This window comes from Haliotis asinina, chromosome 3 (genome assembly GCF_037392515.1).
Source record: "Haliotis asinina isolate JCU_RB_2024 chromosome 3, JCU_Hal_asi_v2, whole genome shotgun sequence".
Lineage (NCBI taxonomy): Eukaryota > Metazoa > Mollusca > Gastropoda > Lepetellida > Haliotidae > Haliotis > Haliotis asinina.
In genome coordinates, this window is record NC_090282.1 from 9613329 (window position 1) to 9628703 (window position 15375).

Genomic DNA, 15375 nt, shown 5'->3' on the forward strand with positions numbered 1-15375 from the left:
CAACTGTAAACCTTAACTTGACGTATAAGCAACCAGTGATGCCGACTTATGAAGTAGGTCTATCCAGAAGGCCAAACGCAAGAAAAACAGCTTTACGTAAGTGCACAACGACAGTCCGACAGCTGCATCTTTGTCTGTAATGCACAAAGGTCATACAACTAAATATTGTTCTGTGGACGTTTAGGCAGTCAACATTTAAGTATAACCTGAAGTACATTTAATGTTGACTTCTAGAGGACGTTTCCGAATGACGGCGCATCAGTACCAAATATATTTCTCACACATTTTTCTAATTTGACCTTGCTTGTGGTCACCTGACTTCAACGTCAAACTGAGTATGTTTTATCGTCGCTAGTAGTATTAACTATTCTTAAACACATGCTTATGCGTATATGTAAACAGAGTTGGATCGAGCCGTATCAGAGTCTTCATGCAGAGAGGTCCTTGGAGCATGGAAAGATGACTTCTTCTAGAAAGGACTGCTATGCTCCATTCGATCGTTCCTGAGCGGACAGTTTTAATGCATACTGTAGCCTAATGTACATATATTGTAATAGTCAATACCAGTAATCCTTCAGACAACATCATAAACTGTATGGCATCCTTAAGGTATTGAGAAATAACATGAACCATTTAAATAGTTTAATATAGCAATTATTAGAGACTAAGTGATGTATATTCCATGACTAGTTGACTATTAATGGCGAGCAATGAGATACAGATTTGTATTACAAGACGAATAATTGGTTGAAGTGTTCTTGTGCCTCGATGTAACTATCACAAAAATTACAAACTATACAAAGAAATGTTAATATGTCAAAATATAATATAAGCTGACTTGATCCTGAAAACAAAACAGCATCAATGCTGTTTAAGGATATGCATCTGATAATTTCAAGACACCAGTTTCACCATTTCTTAATCTTATTGACATATGAAATATAGACACCGTATCTCTTTATCAGGGATATTGTCTTAAGCAATTTGCTCGATAAAAATGAAACATGTTCGGGTTGACTGATAAAATTTGAATGTTGGATAAAGTGGGGGGGACGAAAAAGGTATTATCTCGTAAAGGAAATGAAATATTCATGTCATAAACGACATATCAACATCAGTCATAATTAGCCGGCGTGCATAATCCATTAAACAAAGATGATTGATGTTGCTCTGCTATCTAAACAAAAGGGAATTTAAGTCGCTTGCTTAAGCATACATTTACGACTATTCTGTGTAGCAGATATGACGACATTCTATCCGCGCCCAGCGTCCCAACCGCTCCTCTATGCCATCCGAACATGAATCATTTACCGTTATGAGTTGCTTATTCCTAAAATACATCCTTTGACATTTTACAATTAAAGAAAGTGCTATCTTAGACATATTGGGGAACTAAGCCATTCTCTCCAAGGGTCTCAGTCGTTTTCATTTACACATTAAAGGAAAATATAGGAATTATCGTCTTTCCTCGAACTCCCATGTGTACCATTTAAAGAGCATTATTTATTCACTTGTGTAAATCTAGTTGGAATAAAACATTTCATTTCGGTAATTTGATTAATCTATCCTTTTGGTAAACGAGTCTGGCTTTCAAAAATACATTTTGAACAAAAATATGGAATATACTTAAGGAAAACTTGATAGGGCCCCGTGACGGCACGGTAAAGATGAGAAGGCATTTACTGTGGGTCTGTAGAAGATTTACGGTTGCCTTATCGCATCCTTTCATGACAGGTACGGCATATTTGGTCGACTGTCTACAGACACTCAGCATGCACTTTTAATGATTATTAATCATTGTAAATATATGACGGGTAACTCGGCCCACGATATATATGAGCGTGGATTGGTATGTATGCAGCAATATCGCTTTTTGCTAATGTTCTGTTTTTACATGAATATCTGTCATAGTTTCCTTAAAAATTAATCAGACTGAAATGCTACAAAAAGAGATATAAAACTGAAAGTTTTTCGAAAATGCTAGTTTGAAATTAGTGTTGGTATATTCTTCACTTGTCAGTCCAGTTTTGTGTCCAGAAGAAATACATTGCGAATATATTTTAAATGAAACAAACCGAAACTGTCTGCGAAACTTATCAGGTGTAAAGACTTTGCTCAACTTCAGCTGTGGATTAGTTAGCGGATGGACAATATACACTTTCTTTTTCGTGAACACCTGGTAAAATATGCATGTGCCCATGCTTCAGCTTTCTGCTTTCAACAGAATTCAACATGCTTTATGGAAGTGATGTTGAGTGAGTGAGTGAGTGGTATTTAACGTCACATCGGCAATATTGCAGCCATATCGTGACTAAAACCATTAATATTATACATAATAAAGAATGGTAAAATGTAAATAATCTGTCTACGAAGGACAGTAAAACAACTAGATTATAGCAGATATATATTTAAAACTAGTAATTAAATCTGAAACAGATTAAATACAGAGGACGATACAATATAAAAACGGGCTATAAAACTGAGGTTTGACCACCATACCAGGGTCCATGGAGACTTACAGTACCTTCGCTACCTGCATGGGCCCTAGTTGGATTTACACCATCCCCTCAGGTGCTGGCGATTGTAGGGAAGTTTAGCCAAAATCTTAAAAGAACAAAGTCATATATTTAAAATGGGGTAGGCAAGCATTAAACTGAAAGTTTTGGGACTTACGTACCCCCTCAGGAGGACGAAATGATGTTGATGTTCTTATTTATTAAGTTTATTTTACAAAATCTACAAACTTAACTCTTTAATCATTATGCAACCGTGTAGTTACTGATAACGGTAAATATAAGAAGACGTGTCTCCGATTATTTTTGACGCGGAGGATTTGGGTTAGAATAGCGGGTGAGACTCAACCCAACACAAGGGAGAGAGAAAGAGAGAAATTATGTCATAATTGTGTCACGTAGATGTTTGTATAATACATATTTAATTTATCTTCTGTATCACATATGAAACATCTGCCCGGCTTTTACATGCCTCAGAGACACATAAAATACAGTAACCTAAAAATAATGCCTAGATAAAATATATCTCTATACACACATAGTAAAACTTAGAGAAAAGGTGGGTGGCGTAATGTCATATGTTATGATAATTTTCTCTCTTTAAAACAAATATCACCGAAGCAGCTAAGGGATATAGTATGCTATCACATTCCATAATAATAATGGTCTGGTCAAAAGGTGTTACATCTTGTTACATTTGATCATTTGCTAAATCACATTGTGTAATCATGTCTGAGATATTACAATCATTCGTCGGTGACTTCCCAGGCGTTTCAGTATGGCGTGCAGCTTTACGCGTGGGTGGGATGTTCATATCTGTTGAGTACACCTCCTGTGTGTTCCGCCTCCATTCCCGACCCGCACCCATATTTACAAGTACATGTGTCTGTAGTCTAACAGCAGAGACAATTCTATGCGCTAGTTGATCTCTACCACCAAAGGTAATTGATACATCAAAGGAAGAAGTACACGTATCCGAAACACATGGATAACTATAATGACTAATGTTTTTGTTTGTTTCTTTGTTTTGATTCAAAAGAGAGTTCTTGTGGATGTGGAAGCTATACTGATACAAATACGGATTCTAACAATGCGGATATATATAAACGGCGCCACAGCGTGCAGTACAGCAACCCTAGCGTGTAACATGACAGAATCGGGTGCCCGTGGGCTCACATTCAAGATTTGAATATTCATGTGTTTATTATTACAAAGGTATATCAGCTCTATATCATGCTCATGGTTCGATGCAGTGATATATGTGGAATACCAGCAATGCTCAGAGTTAACTCCAAGTTAACCTGACACACCGTAACACCACTAACTCAGTAACCAAAGACAGTCAGTGAAATTACATTTACATGTGAACAAAAGCACACATTACTAGACCACCTGTTGCTAATGGGGGACTCATCAATTTTTCAGACCCCATCACCTACACAATGTAGTTAATGTAAACACATTTGCATATGAAATGCTTGCAATTTCGCGCAGTTTAAAAATCACGAGGATTTATGTAAAGCAAAACTAGTTTACTCCAAATCGGTTTAAATACCCAGCTTAAATATATAATATGACTGATATTAATGTTCACCGATTTGGATTATTAGGACTAGAAATGCATCAGATAAAAATGTGCTTTATGTGCTCTATTGACTGGTACTTAAACGAAACGAAAAGAAACAAAATGCTGCGTGAATAGTTTCAAGAAATAGTTAATTTGATTCATAAGTTTGGAATTTAGACACGATTTGGTTTAAGATTGTCTACTTTTCGGCATTGAGAAATCCATTCTCAAAGGAGCGCAACAACCGACAAGGCAATGATGCACAATACATACAAATAGTCATGTATTTTAGAGTTTACTGGGTACACAAATCAATACACATTTCCCAGTGCACTTGCAATGGCATTGGCAATAGAATGATAGCAAAAAACTTCAAAGCAATGCAATAATGAGAGATGAGAGACAAATGATCTTCATACAAACGCTGCTGTTAATGCAATATAAAATGTGAGACAAATGATCTTCACACAACTGCTGGTCTTACTGCACTCAGTGATGGCAGACGAATGATCTTCATTCAGTTGTTAGTCATAATGTAAAGTGAGATGCGTAACATGCTCTTCCACAACCGTTAGGCGTAAAGTAATGTGTAATGAAGGAAAATGACCGTCATTCTATCGCCGGTCTTAACGTAACGTGAGATTGCAGACAAATGATCTTCACATAACCGCTGGGCTAATGTACTGTGAGGTGAGACAAATCATATTCATAAAACCTCCGCTCATAATGTGCCGAGACAAAAATGTTCTTCACGAATATTGAATCAATCCCAGGTTTCAGTTTGAAACCACCGTCAGTGGTTAGGCCACTTTGCAGCCAGACCACGACTCGAAAATATAATTCTACCTACATCCAAATATGTGGACATATGGGTTTGTCAAAAGCCACACACGTTTACCAACACGTCTTTCTGTTTTCGTTGGGCAAGAACAGGTCGCCCCGCCCACCCTACTGTACTGTACACGCGTAGTTTTGGTATTCAAGGGATAGTCGGTGTGTTACACATGACAGTACGATATTGTTGATGGACACATACTTCATACACATTCAACACACTAGTACTGCATTCTACAAAGTATTGACAAGGTTCGTACACGTCAAATGTGGACAGCTTTGGAATACCCCTTAATTTCATATAAACATTGAACGTAGTTCCACTTTCCGGAAGACATAAAATATAATTACTGAATAATTCATTTCTAGTTATATAAGTACACCCTAGCCGATTTACAAAATTTTAATTATTAGTCAAGACAGAATAATTCAACAACTCCAAAAGTCGTTAGGTTCATGGAAAAGGGACCTCCATTCATATCTGAATCAGTCAGCGAACTGCTCTGGGCAGCGTAGTTCTCCCCAACAAAGGACGTCACGGTGTTCTTCGTGTGACACTTTGTATTGCATAAACACCGGCAGAGTTGTCGCTCTACCGCTGATGTGTGAATAATTGATTTAAAGTGTGAGACACTTTACTGTTAGCGGGACGAACCCGGGACCACTGACAATAATCCTTCCCCTGAGATAGCTGGCAGTGGCGGGCTCACTTCGTTAGGCGCGGAAATTAATGAAAGCATACAGTATTAATTGCTCTGAACCATTGTTCAAGATGTTTAATACAGTCTATGCGCAGTTTCTTTCATCAGATCATTAAATCTCGATCGGGATGGTTTCTCCAGCCGCGGCGAGTACTCGGCGTCAAATCGGTCCATGTAAATAACAACTCTCAGTTAAGTAGCGTTATTAGCTCTAATGTCCAGTTGAAATATTTATGTGCCATAAGCTTACCTGAGCATGGACCGTTAACAGAGACATAAATATTGCAGGTTTTCTGTTTGTTTATCTGTTTCCCATATAAGACTCACCAGGTATCAGTGAGTAATTGTGATTGAGATTTTATCATATAATTGTTTACAATATAAAAATCGTTTTGATGACTTTGAAACATAGGACCGCTACATTACTTTAATGGGAACTTTCTGAAGTGCATGCAAATTTCAACTGCTGGTATCAACTAAAGAGGGTGTTTTATTTTCTAGTTTGACTATTGGGTATTTTGAAAAACTTTAATTTGTGATAATATACTACTGAATCTGACAATGGGACGGACTCGCCGTTTTGTTTCTCACTACGGTACAGGCGTCTCGATACCGGACCTGATACCGGGCTCATTTATAACAAAGGTATTTTAGCTAACCATTTTGTTAACATTTCTAAAACTAATATTAACATGAAAATACACTTTTATGAATAACCCCTGAATTTCAATTTGTCTCCAAAGTCCCCCTTCCCTGAAGTATCTTCAGTGTCTCTGATATTGCAGTCTTCTACAGCTCACCTATAACCGGGATGGAAGGCAGAATTCCGTTCTACCGCGGACATATCTGAACCGATCTTATCACGTGCAACTCACTCTTTATAAGCTAACACACGCCTAAACATGGAACAGAAGGTATTTCAATTATTCAAGATCGACATATATTATTTCATGTTTAAAGGTAGATACCTATCGTGTATACAGTGTGGAGCCAACTCAGTGTGTCCCAGAGTTGATATTGAAGCAACCCAAATGACTAAATCTAATCTACTAAGATGAATAATATTGCAGCTCTAAATGTATGTAAAGCATGTTGTCAATTTGTCGTATGGTTTAGTATGAAGCATCATCAGTATCATCTATTAAACCTGAACATGGGTAACGCGGAAATGAGGATCTTGGTCTTCAATTGTGATACAGTGTGCAAGTTAGTGCAACAGCTTACAAGCAGAAATAATTACCAGAGAGCCGAAGTACACCATACCCAATACATGTATTCGCCTATATGTTTTCTAAATATTCTAGTTCTGTTAACAGCAAACCATTATGGTCGGATTTCCTACCACATGGTCCCAGCATTTTAACATTGTGCAGCAAACGTGCTTGAGGCATCAGAATGAAAAGACATAATATTTGATAAAGCAATTTTTGGTTTATTTTAAGACCACCGTTGATCCCCGTGAAGATCAACAGTGGTCTTAAAATTGGTCTTCAGAACACATGCTTGTCGTAGCAGGCGACGAAGGGGATCTGGTAGTCATGAAAAGACAAATGCGATTGGTTTTTTTTTTAGTTATTTTTATTTTTAGATAAAATAAAATAATAATAACATCTTTAAAACTCAAGTTCAAAGAACAAATGGATTTATGAGGGCCAGTTAGTAGATTGTGTGTGATTCTATAAGCAATGTGTTTCTACATTACTGCATAGTCTACAAATCGACATTGTTACAAGATTCATACTACTTGCGATGCCGTACAAGCTAACCAGATTGTATTTTTCCGAGACAATTTTTCCAGTTTTGTAGCAAGGAGTGGTGGTTTCGGAGTTAGAAATGGTTGTTGTTATAGACACAGTACACTTACATGCATGCACAAGATTTTCTAGGCGTGAAGACAAGAAATCTCATCTAAGATGACGGATATCCTTAATGATGACAAGATGAAGACGCTGAAATTGTGGGTTCAATTAGTCCAGATGCCTCTAACGAAATTCCAAAGAATTTGATTCCATGTTTTAACTATATGATCAAAATGTACACACATACATGGCATATTCTATCCTGCATTAACTTTATTGATTCGGTTATGGTGACATGTTTACAGAACAGGACATAGGGGTTAGAGCTTGTTTAAGAATGCTTTTAATAACAAAAGATTTGATCGTTCACGATTGGCATTGTTCTCTAAATGAGTATACACCCGTTACGATACCGCGTGTTCTATTTGCCCGTGTTTCAGTATCATGAAGAAGGGATTGCTAAAATCATACCTTGTCAACTTGGTCTTGGAAAGATCTAGTTCAAAGAGGAGTACCGCTATGTAAGTGCAAAGCGTAAGAAAATAATCAGGTGGAATCTGGGATTCGAACCCATTAGCACTTGCTTCTGGCAGTCAACACTGCACGACTGCAGCGTCTGAAGCAACTGGGTAATGCGACATTTCTTTTAATCCAAAACGTTAAGTAAAGACCAACCCACGCACTTGGATATTTAACGCACACATGTTTCATCTATTGTATTCCCCCTGTTATTATAACATTCTTTCTTCCCAGTGTCAGCATATATAGGGGCTGGGTGAGACTGATCCACTAATCATATACCCCCGTCCCAGTGACACACTCAGACTCTCTAACCTTCGCCCGTAACCCCGTCAACCTGTACAGTACATGTGATGGTTTTAACGAACCTAGAGTAAAGTAGGCCTGATGGCCGGAAGCCTTGTCGGTATATCACTTTGTTTTTTATTTATGTAAATATATGTAAATTCGGCATGTGGCATTATAATAAAATGTATTTCTTCTTCTTCTTCTTCTTCTTCTTCTTCTTCTTCTTCTTCTTCTTCTTCTTCTTCTTCTTCTTCTTCTTCTTCTTCAGCAATAGGACAAACGTTGTTATCACAAACATACTGCACCAAAATATATACTTGATACGTGGGTTAATGATACTTCATCCTCACTAATGGGACTTTACGTGTTGACCCTTCATTTACATATCTTACAACTGGTCGGGTTGTGGACAACCTCTCCCAATCGCGTGTTTAAGTATCATCATACAATTTTGTTTGATTCTACATCGTCATTGTACTGAATGTTCGCAAGTAGATGTTGGAAGAAGAAGAAGAAGAAGAAACAGGTCTTCGTCAACCAAATTGGACCATACTTACTAACGGGTATTTCTGTGTATTATGAACACTATATGTGCAGGATGTACAATTCGTTTGATCAGTCAGACATTCAGTTGCAGACCAACTGATACACTCGACTAAAAAGCTTGTTAATGTCCAAACATACAAGACATGTCCCACCCATTCATCAGAATACTCCACTGCAACACTGCACCATAGCAGTTACAGACACAACAGGTTAAATAAAAACCTGTTTCAGTTTCTGAATAACACGTCAATCTTTACAACGGTAAATGCTACTGACATTTGACATCTCCCGTTACGCATTCCACAAACAATTGAGTATACACCTCATCTTCTTAAGCCTTGAAGTAGACGATTAAATTTTCATGTCCTTTAATGTAAATATGGTACAGCGGCTGTGTAATAGAGTAAAGATTGATGGCTTGTGGTGGAAATCGGATGAGAGATGGTTCGGAGATGTTTCAGCGCATTGTGAACATGGAGAATGGTTACTAAATTAAAAATGAAACTCAAGTGAAAAGCAAACCCTAGCGCGTTGTTTTCAGGCAGCGGCCAATGTTCAGCGACGCAAACCAACCGAATAACTACCCACTTGCATTGTCCTCCACACCGTCGGCTGAATGTTCTTGTGAATGGTGTAGATCATTAACACACATAATCGATAATTTCAATCTTAAGACTAAAAGAGCAAGACATTTCTTTCATTAATAAGTTATTGGGGCGTCCCGTTGTTTGATCAGCTTGACGGGTTCTCGGTCGGGAATACTGTTATATATGAAAATTGAATTTGTAAATGACTTTCTTTCAGGACAATCCTGTGTGGGTATGTGGTGTTTTGTATCCAAGTGTGACAAGCCTTGGTTACATGTACAGGAGTCCGGCAACGCTGTTGTCATTATCTCTATCGCTCAATCTGTATTTAGAAAGAACCTGCACAAAGTATAAAAAAGATGTTTTTTAGTGGAACATATATATAACAAAACCCATTTGGTAAAAACAGATAATAAAATCCATAATGCGATATCGACTTATTAGAGCAACTAACATCAAGAGATACCTCGCAGACATCAGGGGATTGTTTCATATAGGTATCACAGCGCTACGATTGTCGTACCTCCTATACTGAAACCTAGACTTACGACAGTCGTAACGCTACGATTGTCGTACCTCCTATACTTAAATGTCAATAGAAGTTGTCAAACTGATTCACCATACTAGCGTAAGTTCTTGGCATGAAAGGAAGAAAAGTTGACATTTGAAGATGTTCTTATAACGAAGATAATTGAAAATATCGGTAAACTATTTTGCCAAGACTAATTGACTTTTTGTCTTATTTCACAAACTGTCAACAATGATTTATTAATCACATAATTATAAACTTGTTAAACGTCTCTACACATGCCGACGGCTATCTGTTTAAACTGCGGTCGGAACAAAACAATTCCAATCATAAATCCTCACGCCAATGCACAAGTTTGATTTGTTAATGGTCTAACAACTTGTAACGCCAGGGTATATGAACCGATGCACATTTAGCTCCCTGTACTAATTAAGATTTGAAATAACAAGGCTACCAGTCTATGAAATCCATATAAACCATTTATGAGGGCTTAAACCTTTGTTTGATGGAGCGTGAACATTTTAGAATTTTGGCATTCGTGTAATTGGCAGTTTTATTTATTCAGCGAAGCCGTTTATTCCCCCGTGGGTTGTGCTGCATAAGACAAACATGGGTTGGTATTTGTACATCTCTCAGTCTATTATCAGGACCGCTGAACACGAAAGAACAGAATGATCAACACAAGTGCGCAGTCTTATATTGAACATATTCATGTTTCCTTCAAATCACAGCTTAATAAAAGATGTATACGGCAAATCTTTGCTTCAAAAGATGTTCTATCAAGTCAATTATCGGATCTCGATGTGTAATTCAATTGCTTCCGTGTAAAGCAAACCTATTCCATCACCTTCTGTGGCTGTGTTTTTCCCAGTGTGACGATACAACATTAAAGTGTTGACATAAACACAACTCTGAAAGCAATCAAAAGTCCTTATCCAAAGATGTAAGAAAATGAACATGAAGTCAAAATATTCTTTTATGTGAAAAGCTCAAAGCAAGAAGACGGTCTCTAAATGCGGCTTCCTGTGTCGTTGTTGATGATTTGATTTTACTTCCGGGAGAAAAATGCAAGGAGATAAAGAAGAAAAGCCCATAGCAGGTAAACACGGAAATCAATTTGATGACAACTGAGAGATGTGGTTTGTTAATTGTATTTCAAATTGTCGAAAGACAAGTCAAACGCAAAGACATTTTCCGTTAGAGGCTTTTCTTTTGTCCTGTGATCAGATGACTGGATTAGAGTCGTGGCGCAGGAAAACATAAAACTCAAGCCTATGAACGATGTGCTTTCGTATCTGTACATATCAGCTGCCAGTGATGTCATAAATCAGTTCCAGTCCAACAAATCCCTTTCCTGAAGATGTAGTTCTGGATACATAGCTGCGGGGCAGATTAAATAATCGGGAAGTCTCAGAATCTGAAACAATGACCAGATTTATTTATGTATATAATACATGAACAAATACTTTGCTTGTTTTTCAATTGAAAAGTTTCAAAAGCTTGAAAAATGGACCATAATTATACAAACCGGTGTTTTGCAATTGAAAATTTTCAACGCTTGAAAACTCGACAACATAAACTGATAATTGCTTCACTGAAATGTTTCAAAACATTAAAATCTTAAAGTAAACTTTAAATTATTTTTTGTTGAATTGACAGAATAACTTCATCATTACAAAGTGCAATCAGTGTGCTGTTCAGACTTAAAAAGGATATCTTAAACGGCGAAGCTGAAAATGAATGTAAGGTTATATCTTGCACCATCATGCTCTCCGAGATATTATCTACTGTTCTTGAAGAGAGGTTATTGTGTTTGAACTGCTTCTTACCATAACTGTGTTCTTGAAATGTTCCACTGATATCACTGAGTTCTCCCACATCAGACAGACGGTCGGTTAAAAATATAATAACTTCCGTATTTTATGGCTAGTCATTTGCGTGTGAATATTTTAAGTATCAGTAAAGTGTGCAGTGATGTAGTATGCTGTTGTAAATCAGATGCAGTTGTTGTTTGCTTGTTGATGTTTTTTTTAGGGGGGGGTGCATTTTGTTTGTTTGTTGGTTGGTTTTTCTTTATAATTTAATGTATCATATGCTCCTCAGCCGAGTCCCACGTGAAGAATACGAACCATTCAGACCACCACCCCTTGTCCCGTTGCTGCGGATTTGGAACTATAACGAATCTGGTCATCTTTGCAGGTTACATTGTCGTGTTGTGGGTCCTTCAACAAAAGTGAATGTGAAGTACATATAAAGCATTTTTTGTGTAAACTGTCTCTTTACAGCTGAAATGTGTGAAAATACAATATTGGTGTCTTGTACAATCACATCTTCTTAGTTTATCCCGAATACAAGGGAGAGTGTACTCGGAGTGACTTTGTGGGCAACAGGTGACTCTTGACGATGGTAACATCGATGATCACTTACTCCCACCACATGACCTCTGTCACCAGACCATAACCCCATCAGCATTAAATTCTAGCTCACCACCATATAACTACTATATCATTGGCCCAGCAACATATAAACTTCGGTCACTAGCTCACCACCACATAACTACTATATCATTGGCCCAGCAACACAAGACTCCAGTCACTAGCTCACCACCACATAACTACTATATCATTGGCCCAGCAACACAAGACTCCAGTCACTAGCTCACCACCACATAACTACTATATCATTGGCCCAGCAACATATAAACTTCGGTCACTAGCTCACCACCACATAACTACAATATCATTGGCCCAGCAACACAAGACTCCAGTCACTAGCTCACCACCACATAACTACTATATCATTGGCCCAGCAACACAACACTCCTGTCACTAGCTCACCACCACATAACTACTATATCATTGGCCCAGCAACACAAGACTCCAGTCACTAGCTCACCACCACATAACTACTATATCATTGGCCCAGCAACACAAGACTCCAGTCACTAGCTCACCACCACATAACTACTATATCATTGGCCCAGCAACACAAGACTCCAGTCACTAGCTCACCACCACATAACTACTATATCATTGGCCCAGCAACACAACACTCCAGTCACTAGCTCACCACCACATAACTACTATATCATTGGCCCAGCAACACAAGACTCCAGTCACTAGCTCACCACCACATAACTACTATATCATTGGCCCAGCAACACAACACTCCTGTCACTAGCTCACCACCACATAACTACCATATCATTGGCCCAGCAACATATAAACTTCGGTCACTAGCTCACCACCACATAACTACTATATCATTGGCCCAGCAACATATAAACTTCGGTCACTAGCTCACCACCACATAACTACCATATCATTGGCCCAGCAACACAAGACTCCAGTCACTAGCTCACCACCACATAACTACTATATCATTGGCCCAGCAACACAAGACTCCAGTCACTAGCTCACCACCACATAACTACTATATCATTGGCCCAGCAACACAAGACTCCAGTCACTAGCTCACCACCACATAACTACTATATCATTGGCCCAGCAACACAAGACTCCAGTCACTAGCTCACCACCACATAACTACTATATCATTGGCCCAGCAACACAAGACTCCAGTCACTAGCTCACCACCACATAACTACTATATCATTGGCCCAGCAACATATAAACTTCGGTCACTAGCTCACCACCACATAACTACAATATCATTGGCCCAGCAACACAAGACTCCAGTCACTAGCTCACCACCACATAACTACTATATCATTGGCCCAGCAACACAACACTCCTGTCACTAGCTCACCACCACATAACTACTATATCATTGGCCCAGCAACACAAGACTCCAGTCACTAGCTCACCACCACATAACTACTATATCATTGGCCCAGCAACACAAGACTCCAGTCACTAGCTCACCACCACAAAACTACTATATCATTGGCCCAGCAACACAAGACTCCAGTCACTAGCTCACCACCACATAACTACTATATCATTGGCCCAGCAACACAAGACTCCAGTCACTAGCTCACCACCACATAACTACTATATCATTGGCCCAGCAACACAACACTCCTGTCACTAGCTCACCACCACATAACTACTATATCATTGGCCCAGCAACATATAAACTTCGGTCACTAGCTCACCACCACATAACTACTATATCATTGGCCCAGCAACATATAAACTTCGGTCACTAGCTCACCACCACATAACTACCATATCATTGGCCCAGCAACACAAGACTCCAGTCACTAGCTCACCACCACATAACTACAATATCATTGGCCCAGCAACATATAAACTTCGGTCACTAGCTCACCACCACATAACTACAATATCATTGGCCCAGCAACACAAGACTCCAGTCACTAGCTCACCACCACATAACTACTATATCATTGGCCCAGCAACACAAGACTCCAGTCACTAGCTCACCACCACATAACTACTATATCATTGGCCCAGCAACACAAGACTCCAGTCACTAGCTCACCACCACATAACTACTATATCATTGGCCCAGCAACACAAGACTCCAGTCACTAGCTCACCACCACATAACTACTATATCATTGGCCCAGCAACACAAGACTCCAGTCACTAGCTCACCACCACATAACTACTATATCATTGGCCCAGCAACACAACACTCCAGTCACTAGTTCATCACCACATACCCTCTGTTGCTGTCTCCATGTAACACGATGTCACTAACTGCCGTGTTGTTTTTCGATGTTGAATTTCACGATTGTTAAGATTTTGAGTGGCATTCAGAACCGATGCAAGTCCGGTCACCTGCTCAACATTACACAACTTCTGTCGCTAGCTCAATACCAACTCTTGTCACAAGCTCAAACCTACATAGATTCCGTCGCTAGCGCATCAGTGAGTGAGTGAGTGGGTGAGTGAGTGCGTGAGTGCGTGAGTGCGTGTGTTAGTGAGTGGGAGCTTCTACTCGGGTAACGTACAAGACATCAAACATGACACTTCAGAGTTAAATGTGAAGAATCTATGTTCCTGTGTTACTAAACGTAGGTTATAACAGGTGTTATAACTTATATATTAAAAATTTGTCTGTCAAGTTCACGATTCTAAAGTCTTTGATTATTATTTAGAACTGAAAATCTATGGATGTCAGCTTCGGAAGAATGAACAAGGGTATTACTCCGAAACGTCGTGTTTCTCAAACCCTCATATTACAGAAATTTCCATCTTTACACTTTCCTTAAGCTCTACGTGTCTGACACTCAGTCCACCAGAGTATCAACTTGATGCAATCAGAACTCTGGGGTTGTTTTCAGGGGCTTTTTTTTCAGTTGTTACCAGTACGATGTTGACGCGGCTTCCTTTCAATGTTTGTGTCATCAGTACGATGTCAGTATCCTCAGTGCAGCGTTGGTGTCATCAGTTCGATGTTGGTGTCATCAGTTTGATGTTGGTGTCTTCAGTACGGTGGTGTCATCAGTTCGATGTTGGTGTCATCAGTTCGATGTTGGTGTCTTCAGTTCGATGGTGGTG